The following is a 23432-nucleotide window of genomic DNA, read 5'->3' as shown; positions in this document are numbered from 1 at the left end:
TTTCGGTGCATCCTCTTCTGGAGCAAATTATGTATGCCGACTAGGATCACCCAGACAGGGTTTTTGTTCTACCAAAGAGGTATTCTTTCTTGTACCCCATGGAACAAAAGTTTAAGAAATGGGGGTTGCCTGTAGTGGATGCAGCTATTTCATCCTTGAATAAATCTTTAACATATCCTGTGGATAATGTGCAGGTTTTCAAGGATCCAGCGGATAAGAAGCTCGAGTCTCTCCTTAAGGCCTCTTTCTCCCTGGCAGGTTCTGCCACACAGCCAGCTGTGGCAGCTATTGGCATTTGCCAGAGTCTCTGTGTCAAGCAGCAGATTGGAAGACCATCAGTGCAGGGGGAAGGCACGGCTGAGGATTTGGAGGATGTTGTGCATGCTTTTGTGTTTTGCGGTTGATGCTCTTAAGGATTCAGTTCAGCAAAATGTCTCACTTGGCCCCCCTTTTGGTCGGCAGAACTGCCATGTATAAAATTATTGGAAGGTTTTCCCTTACATGGGGAACAGTTGTTTGGGGAAGATTTGGACAAATATATCCAAAATATTTCTTCTACCCTCTTAGAGGAGACCCAAACACTCTTCTTTTAAGGTGTCAGGGGCTTCAGTTGCTGGGCCCTCATCTACCAGGTAATCATTTCACCACACACAGGTCCCAGCCTGCAGAGGTAGATCTCAGAATCAAAACCCAAGGAGGCCCTGGGTGCAAAAGTCGTCTAAGACAGATCCACAGTCCGCCTCCTTATGAAGGGGCTCCCCCACTTGTTTGGGTGGGGGGGGGGCTTTTGAATTTTGTGGCCACATGGAGGGCTCTAATCCAAGACAAATGGGTCATTTCTGCGATTGTTCTGGGGTACAGACTAGAATTTCAGGTATTTCCCTCTCCCCGGTTCCTAAGATCAAATGTACCAATAAATGCAGAGAGAAGAAGAGCTTTATTTCAGGCACTCGATTGCCTATTGTCATGGAGGTTCCAGCGGACGAAAGATTTCATGGGTTTAATCAAACCTGTTTACAGTCTCAAAACCAAATGGGGATGTAAGGCCTATTTTGGATCTCAAGGGGCTAAATCGGTTCCTAAATGTCCGATCCTTTTGTATGGAATCCGTTCAGTCAGTAGCGGCCTACCTACAGGAGGGAGATTTTTTAGTGTCCATAGACATCAAGGACGCATACCTGCATGTACCGATATTCATTCCTCACCAAAGATTTCTGCAGTTTTCAGTAGGGGCTCAGTATTTCCAGTTTATAGCACTACCGTTTGGGCTGGCCACGGCTCCCAGAGTTTTCACAAAAATTCTTGCTCAGGTGTTGAGGCTACTCAGAACTCAGGGCGTATCGGTCACATGTTATCTAGACGATCAGAAATTGGTCGGTGCCAGACCTGAAGCAAGATGTGGTCCTTACAATGCAGATCCTGGAACAGCTGGGCTGGATGCTCAACCTCAAGAAATCGGCCTTGGAACCAGTGCAAAGCCTGGAGTATTTAGGGATGGTCCTAGACACGGTTCAGGCAAAGGTATTTCTTCTTCAAGGGAAACATTGCACCCTGATGAATGAAGTTTAAAGTTTGAAGGCCAAGAGGTATCCTTCAATTTGCCTCTGTATGCAGTTGCAGGGGAAGGTGGTTTCCTCGTTCAAGGCCAATCCCTATGCTCAATTCCACTCCAAACCACTGCAAAGGTACATTCTGTCTGTTTTAAACAAAAGAATCCTGTCCCTGGATTACTGCATGTTTCCAGAGGTGCGGCAGAGCCTGAATTGGTGGTTGATAACTCACAATTTGGAGAATGGAAGATCCTTTCGGCCAGTGGCGTGGAAGTTGGTTACCACCGATGCCAGCTTTTCAGGTTGGGGGGCCGTTCTGGAGAAGACCAAGGTTCAGGGAACATGGCTTCCACGGGAAAGGGTTCTTCTCATCAATCTCCTGGAACTTCGGGCAGTGAGGATAACTCTGAGGTATTGGATATCCAGGCTTCAGGGTTGGCCTATAAATTTTCAGTCCACAGCAGTCACATACATCAACCACCAGGGCAGTACAAGGAGTTGAGGTGCTCAGAAGGAGGTGAACTAAATTCTGACCTGGGCAGAGGGATATGTTTGAAGTCTGTCAGCAGTGTTCATTCCAGGTGTGGAAAATTGGCGGATTATCTCAGTCGCCGGCAGTTGATTCCAGAGGAATGGCCTTTGCATGCTGATGTTTTCAAGGAAATTTGCCAGCGATGGGGTTGCCCTGATGTAGATCTATTGGCATCCAGGTTCAACAACAAGTTAGGTCTTTTTGTGTCCAGGGTGAGGGACCCTCGCATGGCAAGGGTAGACACCTTAGTGATTCCTTGGAACCAGTTCTCACTGATTTATGCCTTTCCTCCGAACCAGCTGCTGCCGTGTCGTACGCAGGATTTGGGAGGAGTCTATTCCGGTGAAACTGATTGCTCTGGCCTGGCCCAGGAGGACCTGGTACACAGACACAGTGAAGATTGGCAGTAGACGGGCCGTGGGCCCTGCTGTATCGGCCAGACCTGTAGTCTCAAGGTCCTATATTGCACCCAGCTTTACGGTCGCTAAATTTGACGGCGTGGCTACTGAAACCCAGATCCTGAAGGGTAGGAGAGTGTCAGATTCTGTCATTCCTATCATGTTGGGTGCTAGAAAGGAAGCTTCTAGGAACATTTATTACAGAACCTGGAAGACTTACATTGCCTGGTCTGAGGTTCACAAATGGCACCCACGAAAGTATGTGATTGACAGGATTCTGTTGTTTCTTCAGACAGGGTTGCAAAAGAATTTGACTGTTGGTACCATTAAGGGCAGGTTTCAGCATTAGCTATTTTTTTCCAAAGGCCCATTGCATCTCACTCTTTGGTCTGCACTTTTTCCTAAGGAGTGATGCGTATGGCTCCTCCTGTCAGGTTGTCTTTGTGTCCTTGGGACCTGAACTTGGTTTTGGAGGTTTTGCTAAAGCCACCATTTGAACCTATTGGAGAGACCCCACTGGTCCTGTTGACCTGTAAGGTGTTGTTTCCAGTGGCCATCACTTCTGCAAGAAGGGTGTTGGAGCTGGCAGCTCTATATTGCAGAGAACCATTTCTGGTTTTGCATCATGATAAGGTTGTGTTGCGTCCTCCATCCATGCTTTATACCAAAGGTGGTTTCTAGCTTTCATCTCAATCAGGACATAGTTCTGCCTTCATTCTTTCCTAGGCCTCAGTCAGCAAGAGAAAGATCTCTGCATACCATGGATGTGGTTTGTGCTGTAAGGGTCTTCTTGAAGGTGACAGCCCAGGTTAGGAGTTCAGATGCTCTATTGTGCTGCCAGAGGGGCCTAGGAAGGGACAAGTGGCATCCAAGGCGACTATTCAAGCCTATGGTTTGAAAGATAAAGTCCCACCCTTTTGGGTGAAGGCACACTCCACCAGGAATGTGGGGGCATCTTGGGCAATCTGTCATCAGGCATCAGTGGCTCAGGTTTGCAAGGCCGCTACATGGTCTTCAGTTCACACATTTACAAGGTTCTACCAGGTGGATTTTAGAGCCACTGAGGATTCTGCCTTTGGCCGCAGTGTTTTACGGACAGCTGAGTAGGTCCTGAGGGATTATTGATGGTGACTATCATGGTGTCACCCTCCCCTCAAATTTCTTATTGGGACATCCTACATAGTCACGGATAGCCTGCTCTGTGTCCTGTGGTGTTCAATAAAGAAAAGTGGATTTTTTCTACATACTTACCTGTAAAATCTATTTCTTAGAACACATCACGGGACACAGAGGTCCCGTCCCTCTTTCTGGAATTTTCATTGCTTGCTATAAAAACTGAAGTACTTCCTGTATAGGAGGGGTTATGTAGGGGAGGACCTCCTCTCTGATTGGTTGGCCAGTGTCCATTCACCTATAGGTGGCATATAACCCACATAGTCATGAATAGCCTGCTCTGTGTCTCATGATGTACTCCAAGAAATGGATTTTACTGGTAAGTATGTAGAAAAAAAATCCAATTTTTTTTTATCGTACACCACTGGACACAGAGCAGGCTATTCATGACTATATGATAATGGTGAACAGGACAAATAAAGAGAGTGAAACTCCCTAATGGGGACACAGACAGCAATCACAAATGACAACTGTTCTAATACCTCTGCACTCATCGAAATCCAAAAACATTTAGCTTTAGTTGTACTGTAAGGCTTGGTTCACATATGTGCGGGTGGTGCCGCTGCGGATCCGCACAAGAATCCGTGCACCCACACAGAGGAATGCGGACCCGTGGGATGGTGCCATTAATTCTAAAGGCATGCCGCCCACACTGGAAATCGCAACCGCACTGGGAACCGAGTTTCCCGTGCGGGCTGTGGTTTCCAAAGAAGTGCAGGGACTTCTTCACTGCATGTCCCGAGGCATGGGGTCCATTCAAATGAATGGGCTCTTGTGCCCGCGCAAAACGCGGCCCATCCGGCCGCATATATGTAAACCAGGGCTAAGTCCTTATGCACACTTGACGTTTTTACAGCTGCTTTTGGCTTTTGACCTTTTTTCTGCAGCCAGTAAATTCCCCAGCATGTTATCTTATGTGTCCATGCACACATAGACTGAAATAAATGTGTTTTGGCTGGAAAAAAAACCCAGAACTAGTGGGTTTCTAGAGGAGTTTTTTAGCTGTAAAAACGCTGAAATGCTGAAAAATGCGGTGAAACGCCGCAAACCAGCATTTTTTGACTTTTTTTTTGACCCAAAAAAATTCTTTTTTTTTGTGTAAAAAAGAAAAGCTAAAAAAAATAAATGCAGGAAACCGCCGCTAAATGCTAATGCAAAAACACTGAAAGAAAGCTGAAAATGCAAATTTTTTAACGTGACTTTACACAGCTAACGTTACCAGCGTTCTTAAAACGCCCAGTGTGCATGGAGCCTAAAGGAGAGGCACTGATGTTATCCCGATTAACCTTGGATTGATTGTACTGAATACTGCTCGCCACAAGAGGGCTTAGCTCTTACTCTGATCCAAATTGCATTGAAGCTGAGAGGATAGCTTTATATCTAATTATAAAAAGGAACACTTGGTGGCTGTGGAAACGTATAGGAGAATGCTAATAGAGGACTCCACGCTATACTTTTGTGGCTCTGCCCCACACATTATTGGTGGGATTTTCCCCTTCTGGGTCGCCCTGACAAAGGAATTAAATGTTTTTTGTTTTTTTTTAATAAAACGTTTTCCCTTGGAACATATCCTTTGATCACAAATTCACCATGGGGTTTATTTACTAAAGCTGGTTCACTCAGAATCTGGTGCAGCTGTGCATGGTAGCCAATCAGCTTCTAACCTAATTATTAACCTTGTTCAATTATGCTTTAGCAATAAAACCTGTAAGCTGATTGGTTTCTGTGCCGAAGTGCACTAGATTCTGAGTGAACCAGCTTTAGTAAATAAAGCCCCATGTGTAACTCCTGAAGATGTGTGCACAAGTCTTTGAAATGAGACCCATACAGACTTCCAGCTCCCATCACCAACCATATATCCACAATAAATATGGCACATGAATATCTGGAATATGTCACATTAGTAATACTGTAATAAAAGTTTTTGAGTTTGGATGAAGTCATTTTGGGGAAGTTTGTCCTTTTTTTTTTCCTCCCCATTTTGGGTGGGTGTGGAGGGGGTTAAATCACCGAAGCAATGTATAATTTTAAAATTTTAGCTATTTTAATTCTATAAATAAATATGATTTTAACAGTGAAATTAATTAGTGGTCTGATCACACATATGGAATGCTGGTACCAGTAACTTTTTCCAGTGTCTATATCTATCACTAGGGTCAAGACCTTAAAGGTGCGAAGGAGCTGCTTGGTAATTTTGGGTTCTTTTTTCTGCACCTCAACTCCAAGAACAACCTCAGCCCCTCTTACACACCTGGTTGAATAAAATCACTGTGAGCACAAGTAACAACAAAAGTGTAAAACACCTTTCACCTGGCAGTTGGAACAGGATTGGACAGCATGCAAATTAGTGCACAGTCTGCTAAACAAGGTAAAAACTATATCAATGTAATAGAAGGAAAGTGTGTGTATGTGTATTTATATAATCATTGGGGTTAATTCACTAAATGTTACCGCATGCGACATGATGGTCATGGGACTAATATCGCATTAGATAATATGAGTCAATTCATCAAAGTAAAATATCAAAGGTGAGGTAAGTAGTGCACATTTGTTAAAATAATGAGATAAATACCGCATAAAAACATGAGATAAATCAAAGTCAATTCAATAAAAAACATACATTCATTATTTATCACCTGGTGCTTGCTGGCGGTATTTTAGAAACGTACAAAATAACAATTAGAGGAACTCTGCACTGGCCAGGAAGTGAAAAGCATACAATGTATCCGTGTGAAAATGTTCTCCTCTGAGCTCAGGAATGTAAATAAATTGTAACATATCATCACAGGGAGATTGCTTTGTGAATGAAAGCACACGACAATGTTTCACAATATTGCTGTGTGTCTTCTGGTGCAGTGTTAGCCTGCAAAAAAAAAAAGGAAATTGTGATAAAAAGCCAAATATAACACAAAATTGTAAGTGTTAAAACATCTCAAAACAAAAATATTTAATGCATTCGGTAAGTAATGCATGTATTTTAGTGAATTGACTAATTTTGAGATAAATACTGCATGAGTTATTTTACCTGAAAAATTAATTCGGTATTTATCTCTTAGTGAATTGACCCATTATCATTAACCAGACTCATTATCATTAACCAGAATCAATACATAAGTTAGTGAGTCAGCAACAAACAATGCAACTTAACTTTAAATGCGTTTGGAATGGTAGTAGCTCTATGTTGGTTTTAAGTGCGCCCAAAAGAATGGACAAGAGTATGGTACCACTTTAACTAGCAAACGGGCTAGGCCTTAGGGCAGTTGTGATTTGGGGCAGTCTTTAGTCCTAAATCTTCGCCAGCTAAACATTGGAGCTCATTGGCGCACGTTGCAGCTGTCAACAAGGCCCTTTCACTAGACCCCAGCTATACAGCATTGATCCCTCTGGCTGGACGTTTCCTCACTCTGGGTTCCCCAAATGACTCCGGTCTGTTGTGCAGCACATCTGTACCATGGCAGTGGATCAGTCTCTTTCTTTGTCCACAGGGCACAGCTCTGAATGGTCTGACACAGCAAGGGATGCCCCAGTGGCTTTATCGTCTCTCAGACGGCTCAGTCTCTCTGCCTCTGGAGGTGCTGGGCAGCATGGCTCTCTCTCCCTGATGGCAACCTTCAGCACACTTCTCTCCTCGCTCTGTCATCTGTAAGCACACCTGTGCTCTGAGACCTCTGAGAAATGCAGTCAAACTCTAGGAAATACAGTGTCCAGATGCTGCTGACAAACTTCACTTCTCTGTGTGTTTTGTGTCTCTAAGCATGGGTTCACACTGATGCGGTGCAGCGTTTTCTGTGCAAATTCCACAACGCATCAGAATTGCACCCTGTTCATGCGAACAGTTGCGGCTGTGTATGTTAAGTTAGCAACACCCCGAAATCGGTCCGCAAAAAGCTGTGCGATGTGCAGAATCGGATCACATAGGTGTGAATACCCATGCGATCCGATTCTGGTGTGGACCCAAAAAAGGGTCCTGCACTTTTTTGGTGTGGATGCGGTGCGATTTGAGCCATACATAATGTATGGCTCAAATCACACTGCACAGAATTCGCATGTGATTTGCACAGGAATTTGATGTGGTTCCTGTGCGAATCATATGCGATCTACCGCACTGCATTAGTGTGAACCTAGCCTCAATGTTTAAGAAGGAAAGGTCATCATCTTCATCTAATACTCTTACATTATAATCTATGAATGTCCTGCATGCCTCAATGACAGCATGCCTGTTTACATGCAGTACCCAATGGAACTAGAGAGCACCCACCCGGCCAGTGTACATAAGTGGTTAATGTATTAATTAGGCCATTCTATATTTATACCTATGTAAATAGCTCCCTTTGCAGCCCATCTAAATACTCACCTGAGATTGATCTCAGTTCAGCACTGTGCATGTCAGCAGCAGCTCTTCTCCTCTCTCCCGGTTCTCACAGGCTCGGCTGAGAGCAGTAGGAGCGATTGGCTTCAGCTGCTGTCACTCAAAACCTGTGAGCAGAGAGTGGGAGTTGGGGCCAGGTTGTGTGTCTGAATAGACATAAACAGCCTGGCTTGGGAACGAGCCCACACAAGTGCCCCCATAGGAAGTGGCTTCCTATGATGGGTACTAGGTGGGTGGCAGAACCAGAGATGCCAGAGGGAAACTTGAGAAGAGAAGGATCTGGGCTGCTCTGCGCAAAACCACTGCACAGAGCAGGTAAGTGTAACATGTTTGTTATTTTAAATAAAAAAAAGGAAGCATTAGTATTAGTTTAATGCTACTGACAGACTATGTCATATTTTCTAATCTTCAATCTTGGTTTTAGTACAACTTTAATGCAGAACCTAGTTATTAGGAAGTTCCTGTCCAAAGCTTTTGAAATGCGTAGGAAAAGTGTGAGAGCTTCTTTCAGGAGATCCAGAGATCGTGGTCTTGATAAACATATACTTCTGGATGTTTGTAGTTAATTTATTTGTTTTTTTTAAAGGTTGGTTTGGAGAAGGCCTTTCTATTTTGTATTTCAATGGTTTTTATTAATTTTAAACAGTATAAAACAGAGGCAACAAAACACACCCACGCAGGGGCTATCAATTGCACCGATAAAAAAGGCATAATAGAGCAGACAACGCTCTAATTCTAATAAGGCAAAACGTATGCCCACGCAGGGGCTATCAATGGCACATAGGTTACAATAACATCAGTGAAACTCTGACTAACGCAACTAAAGGCAGCTGTCCACTGTCACACCAAAACAAACAAAAAAGAGAGAAGAAGAACAGAGAGGAAAGAGAAAAAAACAAACAAAACAAAAAAAAACACACACACCAAAGAGCAGGGGTCCACGAGCGCCAATACCAAACTCCATTACCTCCCCACACTGGCCGGGGGGAGCGTGGGAAAGGCGTATTGCAACCACGGCTCCCATATTTTCAAAAATTTATGTTGAGAGTCGTTGCAGATACTCGACATCTGTTCGTTGAGCATCATAGTAGTCATACGATCCCGCACCCCCTGAAAAAGTACAAACGGACTCTTCCAGGCCTGAGCAATTGTCCTAGTGGCTGATAAAAACAAATAGGAAGCCAACCGCTGCTGACGAGCCAAGAGGCCCGGTATGGGGCAATGAAGCAAAGCATACCTAGCATCCCGGCGTATGGAGAGATGGAACAAAGTGAAAAGGAGGCCAAACACACGAGACCAAAAACGAACCAACCTCGGGCATGACCACCAGATATGCAGTACATCACCACGATGGCCGCAACCCCGAAAACATCGATCACTACAGACAGGGTTAGCCTGGGCCAGACGAGCCGGAAACCCAGTACCAACGAAACAATACCTTATAGGCTGCTTCCTGCGTGGTCGTATTAAATGAGCATTTAGCTATGAGTGACCAGGCCCTATTCCAGTCCTCCGGATCCACAGCCACTCCCAGGTCGCGTTCCCACTGAGCAACATATGAAAAAGAAGTGTGTGACGAGCGTCTGTTCAAAGCTGCGTAAAGAAGGGAGATAAGGCCCGGGGCACCTGGGTGCTGCTGGCAAAGCCGTTCAAAGGCAGATTTCTGATATGGGAAAGCAGAAGTGGCCCTCAACGAGAGTAGCCAGTGCCGCAATTGAAGGTACCGAAAAAATTCCGCTGGGGGAACATCTCGAGACTCCCGAAGGACATTCCAGGTGGGAAAGGACCGAAAAATCAAAAAGTGTTGCACCTGTGAGAAACCATGAGCCACCCACCAAGAAAATGCCCTCGGGTGATCTAGACCCGACGGGAAAAGAGGGTTGTTAACGATTGGAAGCAAGGGCAAGAAGGGTGACATCAGGCCACTGGAGTAACGTACCGAGTCCCAGACTTGTAGGCCATGGAGCAACATCGGACTCAGCGCCATAGGGCGCAGGGCAGGGGGAAGCCATAGAAGTGTCGACAGTGCGATAGGGGCACAATTAGGTAGTTCCAGCAGGACCCAGAGAGGAACATCGGAGGAAGCGTGCAACATAGACAGCGGGGCAATCTGGCTCGCCTGATAATACTTAGTTACATTAGGTACCCCAAGACCACCCTGGAGTCTATGAGCAAAAAGCGTATTTCTAGAGACTCTGGGGTGTTTATTGGCCCAGATAAAATGCATAAACTTCGCCTGAAGCAACCGAAGAAAATGAGGGGGAACCCGCACTGGGAGGGTGCGAAAATAATATAACAATTTCGGCAAGATGGTCATTTTCACTGAATGAACCCGTCCTATCCAAGACAGGTGCGGAAATTGCCAGGAATGCATGAGAAAATAAAGAGCTAAGCAAAGGATAATAATTTGCACCAAAAAGGGAGTCATAGGTGGGGGTCAAGCGAATGCCCAAGTATTCAAGAGAAGAGGAAGCCCACCGGTAAGGGAAGTGGGATTGTAGGCGCGAAACCAAATCTGAAGCCAAAGTAATATTGAGAGCGACGGTTTTATCCAAGTTGATACATAGACCCGAAATCAAGGAGAAGCGCTCAAGAACCCGTTGCAAGTTAGGAAGCGTCATCAGAGGATTAGTAAGGGTCAAGAGGGCATCGTCCGCAAAGAGGCTCAGCTTAAACTCCTGTCCCGCGTATGGAACCCCCGATACAGTGCAATCGGTCCGGAGCGCTAAAGCCAGTGGCTCAAGCGCTAAAGCCAGTGGCTCAAGCGCCAGGACAAAAAGCGCCGGGGACAGCGGGCAGCCCTGCCTCGTCCCTCGCCTAACAGGAAAGGGATCCAAGAAATACCCAGCGTATTAAACGGAGGCCGAAGGAAAGGAATACAAGGCCTGAATCCAAGAGAGAATAGAATCCCCGAAACCCCAACGAAACAGCACAAACCGCAGATATTCCCAGGATAGAGAATCAAAAGCTTTATATATGTCCAAGGACAGTAAGAATCCTGGGATTTTCCGTTGTTGCAGAAAATGTATAAGATGGACCACCTTACGGACGTTATCACCCGCCTGCCTCCCGGGATGAACCCTACTTGGTCCCTGTGGATCAGGCTACACAAATATTTATTGATGCGAAAACTAAGGATCTTGCCCAATATCTTCAGATCTTCATTAAGAAGAGAAATGGGCCGGAAGGCTTGCGGTTCCTGGACATCATCGGTCGTTTTAGGAATCATAGAGATATGTGCCCTAAGTGCGTCCGGAGAGGGCAAGGAGCCCTGTCGTAACTCATTGTAATAGGCCGCTAAAAAGGGCGCCAATAGGGCTGAGAATTTTTTATAATAGAGACCGGAGAAGCCGTCGGGACCTGGGGCCGCAGACGACCGCAAAGATTCGATCGCTTGGAGCACTTCCGGTACGGGGACACCAGCGTTGAGGGCCGCCTGTGCTGCCTCGGTCAATCCAGGAAGATGGAGGTCTTGAAAGAATGCCTCTGCCTGGGCCACAGGGAAGGGATCTGGGGCAGCATAGAGGCGCGAAAGGAAGTCCAAGAATCGGGAAACAATCTGCTGGGGATTAGAAGTACAGCCACTCGTGGAAAGTCGAAGTCGAATCGGTTTATGGGGTTTCCCCACAGAATTGAGTTTCCTGGCTAGCATGGGACCAGGCTTATTAGCACAGGAATAGAATTTATGTCTGGTCCAATGCAGGGCCCTCTCAGCCTCCGAAGAGGCGAGGAGGTCCAATTCTGTCGCCAGAGCGTCCCGAGCGCGTTTATGGGCCACGGATGGAGATGACTTCCAACGCGCATCCGCAGAGGCCAGGAGAGAATGGAGCTCCAAGAGTCAGCGTTCCCGCTTCCGAACTGCAGCCAGCTGTATAACATGACCCCGCACCGTGGCCTTATGCTCTTCCCATAGGGGCACTGCTGAAGAGACCGATCCCGAGTTGTCCGTAAAATATGTCCGTAAAAAGAATTCTATTTGTTGGCAGGTAGCCTGAGTGGTCAGCAAAGAGTCATTGATGCGCCAATGAAAAGGGCGCCGTTCTGACCCAGAAAGGGCAAGGAGGAGTACCAAAGGATCATTATCTGACCAGGGTGAGGAGGGAATAGTTATCCGCCGGACCGATGGGAGCTGTTGGACCTGCATGAATATATGATCAATTCTACAAAAACTGTCATGAGGATGGCCTTTCTATTTTAATTAGATTTTTATTAGAGAGCTGCATTAACACCAGCATACTTCGAATGGGAAAGCCTCCTACAGCACACCCTTTGTGGTTTGGAGAGGAGGAATTGTGAAAGAGCGAGAAGCTGTGCAGTGATTGTGACAGCAGCATGCACCTGCAGAGTGTGGCATGGATTCATCTGTAGGATAGCCCCTAACACACAGGTGTCAAACTGGTGGCCCTCTAGCTGTTGCCAAACTGCAAGTCCCATGAGGCACTGCAAGATTGACAGTTACAAGCATGACTCCCAAAGGCAGAGGCGTGCTGGGACTTGTAGTTTTGCAACAGCTGGAGGGCCTCCAGTTTGACACCCCTGCCCTAACAGTATCCAATCCAATTATTGGGCAATCCGAAGCCAATCCCTCCACTGGCTTCCGATTGCCCAACGTATAAAATTCAAAATGCTGACATTGACGTACAAAGCTGTTCATAATACTGCCCCAAACTACATCACTGATCTGGTATCCAAATACCACCCAAAACGTACTCTCCGCTCCTAACAAGACCTCCTACTCTCTAGTTCCCTGGTCTCCTCCTCCCATGCCCACCTCCAGGGCTTCCCCCATCCTCTAGAACTCCCTACCCCAATCCATCAGACTATCACCTACTCTCCTCACCTTTAGGCGCACCCTGAAAACCTATCTCTTCAGGGAAGCCTACCCCGCCCTCAGCTAATTACTGAACCCCTCCACTCTTCCTACCACTCCATCCCCCACAGTTATTTCCTCCTGTACCACTATCCCCTCCCTCCTAGATTGTAAGCTCCAAGGGGCTCGGAATCGTATTGTTACTGTACTGTCTCATGTACTGTCTCCCATTGTAATGTAAAGCGCTGAGCAAACTATTGGCGCTATATAAATCCTGTATAATAATAATATAATAATTATTCAAACAAGACCATAGTATAAGACTTGTTGGTCTTGTGGTATACCAACCAGCAAACTTGAGGTAAGAGGAATCTGGTGATAAAACCTGAGCTTCCCATGTTTACACTGACTGCCTGAAAATAACTGTTTTCATGTTTCATACTGTTGGAGACTTGCTGGGTGTTATAGTGCATCTCCAACTGGCTGATATAGAACCTAAGGAATTAAAAGCCAATGCAGGTGGGCTAAGAATCCTTATATCCAGGACATGAATATAAAATTTGATTATTTAAGGAATTGGTCTGTGTGTATTTAATAATCTTTTGATCTACATATTCCAGTAAGCGGAAAGTGTTTGTTATACATTAAAGTGGAATTATTTGAAAAAAATAAATAAACACTGACCAGTAAGGTAGGTATCTTCTGTCATAAACCATTATCCTTACCTGTCAGCAGTAATTTAGACTGAGTTGTGCATGTACAGCTCAGCATACCTATACATCATCACGATGATGTGGCCTATTCAAGCGGCTGAACAGAGTTAACCCAGAAGGAAAACTGGGAGAAGATGGAAGCACCTGTGACTAGGCTTCATTTGACAGGTAAGTCTGCCATATTGTGCTAATATGCGTTGGTATAAACCTTCCGGGGGGCCATGTAGAAAAAAAAATAGAAAGAAGATTATATATTCTTCAAGTTATGTAAAAGAAAGCTACAATTATCTTATTAGCTAGAGTTTAATTTGCTACTAAGTGATCTACACTCTGATCCCAAGGAACTGACCCTTCAATTTCCTTGGTGTTTCTGCTATAAGCGTATAATCAAAGGATTAGTCACTTGGGTTTGGAATGAGGTAATTGTTGAAGGAAATTAATGTAATGATCTGAGAGTTGATAAAGAGAGAAAGAGAACTCAGAACAATGATCTGCTGATCTCTGGCCCCTGATAGTCAACCTGAATTATCGGTTCTGAGATTTGTCAAGTGCACACACAATGGCCGTGTTTCAAAAAATACAGTTCTTTGGGTTTTTTTTTTTTTTTTTTAAGTGGTAGTATGGCTAAAATGAGCCCCATAGTGAACAGAAGTGTTAAAGAGAACCTGGTGCCAGACCGTTCATTTTAACAGCACTCTTCTCAAAATAATATGTAAATTTTAACATATTTTATGCATGTTGTTTACCTATAAAAGCCTCCCTTGTGTAGACATACAAGTGGTCTAAGACTGCTGCTGTGGATTGGATGTGATGTCAGCAACCCCAGAAATTTCAGAACTGTCACTCAAGTGACATTCTACAGCAGCCTTTCTCAGATTTTTTTTTACCAAGTAGACAGTCTTGAAATAATTTTTGAGGTCTCGGAGCCCTGCTAATGTTAAAATTATTTACAGTTCACGTTAGCAAATCTAGCATGCTGTAGATATAATATTAAATAAAATAATATAAAATGTGGCATACATTACCTAGAGTATTTGACACCACAGGGAATAATTGATAAGAGCGCCTCCCTCCATTTGATCAAATAATTTGCACTAATATTTATAAAGTTAAAGTGAAAAATAATGATCATAAAAGAAATTCAAACATTCCCTTACAATTGTGGTCTGTGGACAGTGCCTCCTTATATTAGTGTTTTGTGAAGGGGTCATTGAAGAAGTAGCCCTTTACAATTATGGTCAGTGAGAACAATGCCTCCTAGATTTGAGGTCAGTTGAAAAAAATTGACCTTTACATTGGGGATCAGTAGAAATTATGCCACTCTTACAGAGAGCTAAAAAGATCCCAGGCGTCATGCTGCCAATTGGCACTTGCCCTGGATCTATGCAGGTACCATCAAATGGGAGGTCAATCAGTCACTTCTCAAGGAACCCCTAGCAACCTCTGGAGACACCCTGGTTGAGATTGGCTGTTGTATAGTATTAGGTAATGTCAGGAGAGGTGGAGGAATTGGGCCAGCACATAAAGTAATTAAGCAATCGCAGAAGAGGAGAAGGCTGTGCTAAGGAAATGACTGTTCCCGAGACAATCATATTTGCTAGCAAGTTGAAAGGCACATTGCAAGTTGGTGGCAACGTCTCTATAAGCCTATAACAATATAATCTGCAGATTGAAAAGCACATTTCAATTTACTAAAACATTTTATAATTTGTAGCCTGGATTTCCAGACTACAGGCAGTTAATTTGGTGCCTCCTTTTCTCCAAATATGAAAGCTCTATTTCGTGAATTGTGTAATTAAGTAAAATAATACAATTTAGGGATACACCTAAAAATATACCAAAATAGGCAGGCAGGCCTTAAGGCAGAGGCAGTGGTGAAGCAGTAGGGGGTAATGAACACCTCAAGCAGCTCCTTCAAGCCAAAGCAGAGAAAGGGGTGCACATAGCAGAGGCTGACAATTGAGCCACAGCTCATGAACAATCTGATTGACTGGCTCACAAAGCATGTGTCTTCTCCCCCCTTCAGGCACAGAGCAGCCATTTTGAAGCCAACATTTCTTTTTCTCCCTTCTCTGGTATTCTTGCCAGACTCCTTCAAACTGGCTTCAAGATGTTGCTGGAATCGCTGCTCCCCCACCCCCCCAAAAAAACCTCAAACCCCCCCCCCCCATATCCATCTTCCCAAAACCACGTCCACATCCAGCATCTGAAAGCAAGTTTGAGCACACTAGTAGGGGATGGAAAACCAAATTGTACAGTTGTCTCTTGAACAGGAGATGAGGGTAATATTCCCATAGGGACACCTGTTCCAGTGTCCGCTATCTAAGAGGGTAGTTCTGTCATTTCCTGCTGCACCTCCAAGACAATTTTTCCAGGAAAATCTCTATACTGGAACACAGATAGCAAAATTAAATTCAACGGGTTGCAACCATTCCAAATCAGCTCTGTTCAAAATGTGTGTGCACTGTACTATACTGTAGTAACATCAGCCACATACAGTAGTAAGTGGCTCTGTGTGTAACTTACTACTGTGACTTCCTATCTGCTGGTGGAATTAATTCAAATGCATCTCAGCAATTCAGGATTTTTACCTATTTTTCAAAAATATAAGGCTTTTCTCAAAAGGCTGAGAAGCATTAGGAAGTCAACTGTATAGGTATGCTGCATAGTGCTGCATATTATATGTAGCTGATGCTACTATATAGCACACACAGTGCTCACATCAGTTATTATTATTATTATTATACAGGATTTATATAGCGCCAACAGTTTGCTCAGCGCTTTACAATATAACGGGAGACAATACAGCAACGATGCAGTTCAATACAAGAGGGTTAGGAGGGCCCTGCTCCTTGGAGCTTACAATCTAAGAGGGAGGGGCTAGTGGTACAAAAGGTAATAACTGTGGGGGATGGAGTGGTAGGAGGAATAGAAGATTCCATTATTAGCTGAGGGCAGGATAGGCTTCCCTGAAGAGAGAGGTTTTCAGAGATCGCCTAAAAGTGAGCAGAGTAGGTGATAGTCTGATAAATTGGGGTAGAGAGTTCCAGAGGATAAGGGAAGCTCTGGAGAAGTCCTGGAGATGAGCATGGCAGGAGGAGCCAAGGAAGCTAGAGAGCAGTTAGTAATGGAAATATTTAAAGTCAAAATAGACCTAAAATTCCACTTGAAATTCTATTTAAAACTCAATATTCATCCAAAACAATCCTTAAAGCTTTGCGAATCTAGCCACAGGGTTATAATGCTGCTATGCAATTTCACCACAAAACTAGCAGTGCTGTCACCCTGTTAAAAAAAACAAAAACAAAAAAATACCAGATCTACCAGCAGGATTAGGCCCTTTTATACCAGGTGCATTTGGCTGCACAGTCTCAAGGCATAGACAAGGCAATTTGCCTTCTATATAATTAGGTCAGTTCACACAGTGATGTGTGCTGAAAAACAAATCTGGCATACAGTACTTTGTTTTGCCGAAGTGCATTTTGATCCAGTATGCCACCTCCCAGCACTGCTGCGACAGAACGGAATAGATTACAGGGCAGCGTGCTGTTTTCAGAGCATTGGCACCACTCTTGACAGCGCACACCAGCAGCAGCTTTCTAACACAACTGCTGTTGTAAACAAGGCCTTGCATGCAACAAACTTTTACAAGCAGGGCTTCTATGGTAATGCTAATGACAGACTGCATCATATACAGTATATCATTTTTTATTTTCCCAAATTACTACATTTTAAGATCACTTACTTTCTGTGTGATTGCAGCTTCAGCTTGACTGAGGTTATGTGAAGTCTGACAGTTGATGCTATGTCAACTGCCTGTCCTGCTGCTGGCAACAGATTTTAACTGAAATTAAAGCACAGTGGCTAAGCAGTTAGAACTTCTGCCTCGCAGCACTAGTGTGATCTGTTCAAATCCTAACCACATTCTCCCTGAGCCTGCTTGGGTTTCCTCCAACACTCCAAGGAAATGCTGATAGGTTAACCCCTTCACACCTAAGGGTAAAACAAATCTTAATGCCTAAGCACAATTTTGCAACGTTGACATTTGTTAGTAAAACCGTACATATCATCACAACTACTTTGTACATCCAAGTGAATTATACCTCTTATAAATCTCCTGATTTTTTTTTTATTAGCAAAGGAAAACTGGCCCAAAATAGTAAAAAAAAATTTTTTTTTTAATTTAGCTGTGTGTTTCTTGTTACTACCATAACCTACCACCAAAGAACAACCCAAAATAAATTTTCCAGCTCTTGGCGATCGCAGCGATACCATATATGTACAGTTGTGTTCAAAATAATAGCAGTGTGTTGAAAAAAGTGAATAAAGCTCAAAATCCTTCTAATAGCTTTTATTTCCATACACACAAATGCATTGGGAACACTACATTCTATTCCAAATCAAAACATGAAGAAAAATATATCACATTTGTGTTGTTCCTCTAAAAAAATTGAAGAAAAGTAAATATTAGACTGTTCAAAAAAATAGCAGTGTTTGTATTCTTCTTTACAAACTCAAACATTCACTATATAAACTGAAAAATGTTTGAAGATTTTGCTTTCCTTTGAATCACTTAATGAATATTTCGTTGAATAAGCACTGTTTCTGAGAACTGCTGTACATCTGTGTTGCATGGAGTCACCCAACTTCTGGCACCTGTGAACAGGTATTCCAGCCCAGGATGATTGGACTACATTCCACAGTTCTTCTCTATTTCTTGGTTTTGCCTCAGAAACTGCATTTTTGATGTCACCCCACAAGTTTTCTATTGGATTAAGATCCGGGGATTGGGCTGGCCACTCCATAACGTCAATCTTGTTGGTCTGGAACCAAGATGTTGCACGTTTACTGGTGTGTTTGGGGTCGTTGTCTTGTTGGAACACCCATTTCAAGGGCATTTCCTCTTCAGCATAAGGCAGCATGACCTCTTCAAGTATTCTGATGTATTCAAACTGATCCATGATCCCTGGTATGCGATAAATAGGCCCAACACCGTAGTATGAGAAACATCCCCATATCATGATGCTTGCGCAACCATGCTTCACTGTCTTCACAGTGTACTGTGGTTTGAATTCAGTGTTTGGGGGTCATCTGACAAACTGTCTCCGGCCACTAGACCCAAAAAGAACAATCTTACTTTCATCAGTCCACAAAATGTTGCGCCATTTCTCTTTAGACAAGTCAATGTGCTCTTTGGCAAATTGTAACCTCTTCAGCACGTCTTTTTATCAACAGTGGGACTTTGCGGGGGCTTCTTGCAGATAGCTTGGCTTCACATAGGCGTCTTCTAATTGTAACAGTACTCACAGGTAACTTTAGAACTTCTTTGATCTTCCTGGAGCTGATTGTTGGCTGAGTCCTTGCCATTTTGGCTATTCTTCTATCCATTCGAATGGTAGTTTTTCGCTTTCTTCCACGTCTTTCAGGTTTTGGTTGCCATTTTAAAGCATTTGCGATCATTTTAGCTAAGCAGCCTATCATTTTCTACTCTTATTTATATGTTTTCCCCTCTCCAATCAACTTTTTAATCAAGGTATGCTGTTCTTCTGAACAATGTCTGGAACGACCCATTTTCCTCAGAATTTCAGAGAGAAATGCACTGTAACCAGCATGTACAACATTTGCTGCCTTCCTTCCTTAAATAAGGGCAATAATTGCCACCTGTTTTTCAAAGAATGAATAACCTCACTAATAGAACTCCACACTGCTATTATTTTGAACATGCCCCTTTCAATTAGTGATTCAGTTACACAGAATCAGCAGCATGCATGTCATGACTGTTGGGTCTGTTGGATTTCTATTACTCTACTACACCTGCTAGTAAATTATTTGCCATGTAGAAATATCTCTATTTCTACCAAAAACAGTGATTGATCAGGTTAGTGATGTCTGACTGCTATTATTTTGAACACAACTGTACAGTCAGGTCCATAAATATTGGGACATCAACACAATTCTAACATTTTTGGTTCTATACACCACCACAATGGATTTGAAATGAAACGAACAAGATGTGCTTTAACTGCAGACTGTCAGCTTTAATTTGAGGGTATTTACATCCAAATCAGGTGAACGGTGTAGGAATTACAACAGTTTGCATATGTGCCTCCCACTTGCTAAGGGACCAAAAGTAATGGGACAATTGGCTTCTCAGCTGTTCCATGGCCAGGTATGTGTTATTCCCTCATTATCCCAATTACAATGAGTAGATAAAAGGTCCAGAGTTCATTTCAAGTGTTCTATTTGCATTTGGAATCTGTTGCTGTCAACTCTTAAGATGAGATCCAAAGAGCTGTCACTATCAGTGAAGCAAGCCATCATTAGGCTGAAAAAACAAAACAAACCCATCAGAGAGATAGCAAAAACATTAGGCGTGGCCAAAACAACTGTTTGGAACATTCTTAAAAAGAAGGAACGCACCGGTGAGCTCAGCAACACCAAAAGACTTGGAAGACCACGGAAACAACTGTGGTGGATGACCGAAGCATTCTTTCCCTGGTGAAGAAAACACCCTTCACAACAGTTGGCCAGATCAAGAACACTCTCCAGGAGGTAGGTGTATGTGTGTCAAAGTCAACAATCAAGAGAAGACTTCACCACAATACAGTGGGTTCACCACAAGATGTAAACCATTGGTGAGCCTCAAAAACAGGAAGGCCAGATTAGAGTTTGCCAAACGACATCTAAAAAAGCCTTCACAGTTCTGGAACAACATCCTATGGACACATAAGACTAAGATCAACTTGTACCAGAGTGATGGGAAGAGAAGAGTATGGAGAAGGAAAGGAACTGCTCATGATCCTAAGCATACCACCTCATCAGTGAAGCATGGTGGTGGTAGTGTCATGGCGTGGGCATGTATGGCTGCCAATGGAACTGGTTCTCTTGTATTTATTGATGATGTGACTGCTGACAAAAGCAGCAGGATGAATTCTGAAGTGTTTCGGGCAATATTATCTACTCATATTCAGCCAAATGCTTCAGAACTCATTGGACGCTTCACAGTGCAGATGGACAATGACCCAAAGCATACTACAAAAGCAACCAAAAAGTTTTTTAAGGGAAAGAAGTGGAATGTTATGCAATGGCCAAGTCAATCACCTGACCTGAATCCGATTGAGCATGCATTACACTTGCTGAAGACAAAACTGAAGGGAAAATGCCCCACGAACAAGCAGGAACTGAAGACAGTTGCAGTAGAGGCCTGGCAGAGCATCACCAGGGATGAAACCCAGTGTCTGGTGATGTCTATGCGTTCCAGACTTCAGGCTGTAATTGATTGCAAAGGATTTGCAACCAAGTATTAAAAATTGGAAGTTTGATTTATGATTATTATTCTGTCCCATTACTTTTGGTCCCTTAACAAGTGGGAGGCACATATGCAAACTGTTGATATTCCTACACCCTTCACCTGATTTGAATGTAAATACCCTCAAATTAAAGCTGACAGTCTGCAGTTAAAGCACATCTTGTTTGTTTCATTTCAAATCCATTGTGGTGGTGTATAGAGCCAAAAATGTTAGAATTCTGTCGATGTCCCAATATTTATGGACCTGACTGTATATGTTATTTGTTCTTTGTACCTGTAGTACAGCCCAGACACAATAGTGCCATTTTATTTTTATCTTTTTTTTTACCTAAAACCCACTGACAGTTACATTGACACTGATACCAATTTGTTTTTAAATCCTGACCTTGACCCAAACACTAACCCTGGCACTGAACTAGATCAAACCTTGATCTAGGTATTTTTTCTTTATATGTTATTGTGTTTTTTAATCTGTATTTATTTATTTTACAAAATTTTTTTTCCTCTATGCCAGGAGTTAGAGAGATACAATATTTCTCTCTCCTCCATTCATAGAGAGAAAAAAACAAGGGGGCCAGGCTGTACAGTGACTGGTCACTGTGATAGCCAATCAGAGGCTATCACAAGGATCATATGACCCAGAATCAGGAGTCCCAGGTTCCGATCGTTAGAACAGGACCCGGGGCTCTCAGTGACACTGCGGTCTTTGTGCTGGGAGCTCACTGTGCAGCAGGTACACGAATATGCGGCCCCACGGAAGAAAAACAGTTCTGTGAGGCCGCATATTTGTGTTATGTCAGAGTCAAGGGTTTAAATTGCTCCTGTCTAAATTGGCCATTGTATATGGATGATCAGGCTGGCTATACATCATATACAAATGGCTATACATTATGCAGTTTTCTTGTATGATTTTTGATTTACCTTAAACTATGTAGTGCAAGGGCCTACCTGCCTACCTGATTGGATACAAATTGAAAGTGTTGTTTAGGTTTGGCCTCATATTATATGGATTTTGTTAAATCTAAAGGAAAATTGTTCGAGGTGTGTCTAAAACGTTTGGTGAATGGTATCAGAGAACAAAACAAAAGATACAAACAAATTTCCTTTATTAGCCTTCAAAATAATTGCCATCCTGCACAACACAATTTTAGCAACGTTCATAAAGCTTAGACAGGAATTTATCGCAGAACCGCTGGCACACATTCTTGGATTGCCGCCACGTCCGCAAAATATGCTCTTTTCATGACGCGCTTCAGGCGGGGAAACAGAAGTCTGCAGGTGCCAGATCAGGGGAGTACGGTGAATGATTGAGAACAGTTACGCCACACTGAGCCAAGAATTGCACAGTGCGCAGGTGCGTTATCGTGCAGCAACATCCAGTGTTCAGTCCTGTGCAGCTCTGGCCGAGCACGGCGGATGGCTCGTAGCAACCGTTTCAAAACTTCCTCATAGAATGCAGCGTTCATGGTTTGACCCACAGGAACAAATTCTTTATGAATGATTCCATCGTTGTCAAAGAAGGCAATCAACATTGTCTTGCAGGTGGCTTTTTTTGGGTCTTGGGGAAGACGGTGAACACCATTCCATCAATTGCCACTTGGATTCCGGATCAAACTGGTAGCACCAGGTCTCATCCCCTGTGACGATGGTTCACAGAAAGGATGGATTCTGGTCACACATGGTAATGAAATCTCCAGAGGTTTGCATCTGTTTTGCTTTCTGTTCGTCTGTCAGATCTTCCGCTTACCCATATCTTCACGGACAATGGTACGCACCGTGTCCTTGCTAATGCCCAATTCCTCCGCCATCATTCATAGAGTCAGTTGCCAATCTCGTGCCAGCATTTATGGCACTCACTCTCTCATGTCTGGGGTTCTGCTTGTTGACGGCCAACCCAAACATGGCTCATCCTCCGTCGGTCCTTCCCGTCAAATTTGAACCAGCCATAAATACATTTTCTGTTCACAGCTTCTGTCCCGTACACTTGCACCAACATTTCATGTATCTCCTTTGCCGTTTTCTCCAATTTGTAGCAGAATTTGATGTTCACTCATTGCTCCATTGCACTGTGACCCTACCTTTCACACTAATCACTGACGGTCACGTGTACTCCATGCTAGGTGGCAATTCTCAACCTGTCTCTGGATTTTACTAATTATAGGTGCTTATATAGCGCTGTCAATTTGCGCATTGCTTTACATGTACAGTATATATATATTGTACATTCACATCAGTCCCAAACCCTTAAGGAGTGTACAATCTAAGCAATCTAAGGTCCCTAACTCACATTCATTCATACTAGGGCCAGTTTAGACAGGAACCATTTAACCTATCAGCATGTCTTTGGAATGTGGGAGGAAACCAGAGTACCCAGAGGAAACCTATGCAGGCACAGGGAGAACTAGCAAACTCCAGGCAGGTGGTGCTGTGGTTGGTATTCAAACCAATGACCCTAGTACTGCCGGTCGGAAGTGCTAACCATTTAGCCACTGTGCTTCCCCATAGCCATGTGCATGCACATAAACCTGGCCCATGTTGCCGTTGAGATAGCGGACCATTCAGCGAATATTTTAGACAC

Source organism: Staurois parvus, unplaced genomic scaffold (assembly GCF_062004578.1).
Source record: "Staurois parvus isolate SC_StPar_1 unplaced genomic scaffold, SC_StPar_1.0 ptg000014l, whole genome shotgun sequence".
In the NCBI taxonomy this organism is placed as follows: domain Eukaryota; kingdom Metazoa; phylum Chordata; class Amphibia; order Anura; family Ranidae; genus Staurois; species Staurois parvus.
Note: the sequence above shows the minus strand (reverse complement) of the source record.